Source organism: Pinus tabuliformis, chromosome Q (assembly GCF_031772625.1).
Source record: "Pinus tabuliformis cultivar Carrire ecotype Pingquan chromosome Q, CPIR1, whole genome shotgun sequence".
Taxonomy (NCBI): domain Eukaryota; kingdom Viridiplantae; phylum Streptophyta; class Pinopsida; order Pinales; family Pinaceae; genus Pinus; species Pinus tabuliformis.
Window position 1 is genome coordinate 4,230,789 of NC_142296.1, and position 4,164 is coordinate 4,234,952.

The window sequence follows — 4,164 nt, forward strand, 5'->3', positions numbered from 1 at the left end:
ACCAACTGTCTGTACATTGTGGCATCAACCTCTTTAGTGCCATTGTCACTGCTCAATTTCAGATTCTGCTGCAAAGGTGTCGCTGCTGATCTACACTGATCCATACCAAACTTTTCCAACAGATTTCTGGCATACTTCCCTTGGGTAAGAAAACTTTGCCCAGTATCTCTGCATGCTTCTAATCCCAGACAGTAGTGAAGGCTTCCGAGATCTTCATCTCAAAAACTTGTGCCATAAGCCTTTTGATTCCTCTGATTAAATCATCTGCATTTCCTGTTATAATCATGTCATCCACATACAAAGAAATCAAAATAATCTGCCCATGATTATTGTACTTGGTATACAAATTTGGGTCATTTAAACTTCTATGGAAACCATGCTCTACAAATAAAGAATCAACCTTTTCGTACCAAGACCTGGGTGCTTGCTTTAAACCATATAAAGCCTTTTTCAATCTGCAAACAAGATGTTCCTGCCCCTGCTTTACAAATCCTTCTGGCTGTACTAAGTAAATTTCCTCTTTTAAATCACCATTTAAAAATGCACATTTAACATCACACTGGTGTAATTCCCAATTACATTTAGTAGCTAAAGCAATAAGCATTCTGATTGTATTTAACTTTGCTACAGGTGCAAAAGTATCATCAAAATCTATACCTTCCTGCTATGAATATCCTTTTGCAACCAGCCTAGCTTTTAACTTCTCTATACTTCCGTCTGCATTCATTTTTAGTTGAAACAGCCATTTACATCCTATGGGTGTTTTATTCTTAGGCAGCTCAACTAAATCCCAAGTATCATTTCTAAGAATTGATTCCATCTCTTCATTCATTGCAGCTCTCCATTCCTTAAATTGACTAGCTTCTTTGTAATTAGAGGGTTCTACAATGTTCAAAACCTTTGACATCAAAGCATAGTTTCTCAATTTTAATGGTAATTGAGTCTTCCTACCTGATCTCCTTGGTAGGGAACTTACCTCAAATCTGTTTTCTTCTGCTATAACTGGGCTTGCATTATCACCTTCTTGCTGTTCTTCTTTTTGCTCATCTTTCTACTCCTACTCTCTTTCATCCTCGCTGCTTTCCTCCAACAACAATGGAATGTGCCAATCATCACCAACGTCATCTTTCCCTTCCTGTACCTGTTCATGAAACACTACATCCCTGCTTGCAAATGTCTTACGAGACTCAGGATTGAATAATTTATATGCTTTAAATTCTGTGCCATAACCAACAAAGATGCATTTAACTGCTTTAGGGTCTAATTTCTTCCTATCATCTTTGGGTATATGGGCAAATTCTTTTGACCCAAATACTCTTAGATGGTTTACTGCTGGTTTAAATCCATATAGAGCTTCAAAAATGGTTTTGAAGCCAAGATACCTGGTATGACTTTTGTTCTTCAAATATACAGCAGTGTTGATAGCCTCTGCCCAAAAACTATTAGACAGACCCTTACCTTGTAGCATACTCCTTGCGCACTCCACCAAGGTTCTGTTTTTGCACTTTGCAACTCCATTCTGCTGTGGTGTGTGTGGTACTGTATACTGCTGAACAATCCCATGAGATTTGCAGAATTTCATGAATTCCTTTAGCTTGTATTCTCCCCCTTGATCAGATCGGAGAATTTTTATACTTTTACCAAACTGTTTTTCCACCAAGGTTTTAAATTCTATAAAGCACTGGAAACTCTGACTTTTCTTGTTCAAAAAATAAACCCATGAATATCTAGTGCAGTCATCAGTAAATAACAGAAAATAATATGCTCCTCCTAGCGACCTTGTCTGCATAGGCCCGCATACATCAGTGTGCACTAGTTCTAAAATGTCTGTTTCCTTCCTCCTATCATGCACAAAAAACTGTTCTCTATGCATTTTTCCTAAGGCACAACCATCACAATTTAACTGAATATTACGAAAGATAGGGAGTCCCTCGACCATACCTTTCTTCTGCAATAACATGAGGTCCTACAAATTCAAATGACCGAACCTCTGATGCCAGAGTTGTTCAACTGTCGATCCTCCTGCAACCATAGCTTGCTTTGGTATACTTTTTGCATCCAGTCTGTATAGGCTTCCAACTCACATGCCTGTTGCAAGTATTTCATTCCTGCAATCCTTTATCACACAATGATTCTTGAAGAACTCGACTTGCATATCTTTATCAGCCATCATGGATACATATATCGGATTTTTCTTAATTCCAGGTACATATAAAACATTTGTAAGGTGACTAATTTTTCCATTTGGTAACTTAACTGAAATCACCCCATGACCTTTAATCTCGTATCCACTATCATCTCCTAGATATATTTTTGATCCATTTATACTTTCTTCAAGACTATCAAAAAATTCCTTTTTACCTGTCATGTGAGAGGATGCTCCGGAATCGACATACCAAATATCGTCCTCATTAGATGCTGAAAGGGCACAGCCGACTGTGAATAGTCGAAATTCATGACTGATGTCTTCTTCTTCAACAATGTATCCTCTGTGCTTTGCATTTGCCTGCCTCCTCTTTGCATCATCAGCCTTCTTCTTATAACATTCACTTTGTATATGACCCTTCTTTCCACAATAATAACATTTCTTTTTAGAACGATTTGCAAGCATACCTTTATGAGAATGTGAATTCTTATGTGATGTTCCTCCTTTCTGCTTTGATTACTGCTGTGACAGCTTTCCTTTGAATGATCATCGTTTCGCCATCAGCGCAAGATCATCACTCTGGGGGTTCAAGTTCTGCCGCCGCTCCTCCTCTTACTGCAAGATCCCTGTGAGATCATCAAATGTGGGTGCTTTCTCCCTTGCCGACACTCCAGTGATGAACGTTTGAAAATCATCTCGCATCCTGTTCATTGTGATTGCGACCAAATCTTCGTCAGACACCGTCACTCAAATGGCCCCCAATCCGTCTTTCACATCTTTAATTCGCGCAACAAATGCAGTAGCAGTCTCCCTTTCTTCCATCCTCATTGAAAATAGCTTGCTTTTAAGTGCCAAGACTCAGCTTGTATTCTAGGTCTCATACAGACTTTTGATTTTCGTCCAGATGTCCGCAGACGTTTTACAGTCTCTGATGTGCGCAATAACATTGTCCTTCACAGACATCTTCAACAAGATTTTGCCCTTGTTCTCTCATTTTTCCCATCTTGCTCCTGTGGCCCTTCGTTCGGCTTCTACTCATTGCCTGTAACTATGGACCAAGCATTCGCACCCTCGAGCAAGGTCTAGATCTTAAACTTCCAATTCGTGAAGTTAGATCCATTAAGTTTACCAGACTCATTAAGGTAAGATTCCATTGTATTACTCATTCTGATCTACAAAATGAATCTACCCAACAACAAAAAACAATACCTGTCAGATCGATCTGTCACCTCTGCCACCGATCTAAAGTGTCTGGCAATCCCGCTCCAATGAGAAAATTCGGCGTTTCCAATACAGCCGAAGAATTGATCTGATCAAAATTGATCCGATCTGCAACTTCGCCGATCTGCACCCCTTGCAAATCGCCAAACGAAGTTGAGGCTTCCCGCAGATCCCCTTGATGGAAGATTCGCGCGTCCCCTTTGTTTTGGTGCTTTCCCGAGCGAAAAATCCGCGCTAATCAAAAATCGCTTAGAGTAATTTTGCTGGCGCGGTTAATCCGTAAAATTTCGTGCCAATCAGATGTTCTGGCGCTCTGGCGCGATTAAACCGAAAAAATCCATGCCAATTCCCCTCCTGGCACTTCTATCAGCAAAAAAAATGCGCCAATATCCTCTCTACTCAAAAAAAAATATCCGAGTCCGAGCCAGGTGTTTTGCAGTCCACCTGCTCAATTGAGCACAGAGCTCTTGTGTACACACGGCCACAAAGGCACTTCAAGCCACACAGGCAATTCTACCACACAGGAAAGCTATCTACAAAGGCACTTCAGCCACAAAGGTGACAAAAGATTAGGCTCACCCAATCTGAGCTCTGATACCAAGATAAAATGTGAACAGAATTGAAAAGAAAGAGATGTAGCTCTCAGGTGTGGCCTGCACCTGGAGACTACACTCACAAAATAGAGAGATCACTCTCATACACTCTATTCTTCATCAATGAAAGATTACATCATTAAATACAATACTAGGAATTAGGAAGTTGCACCCAAACCCCTAAACTTTAGGAACTAATCCTAA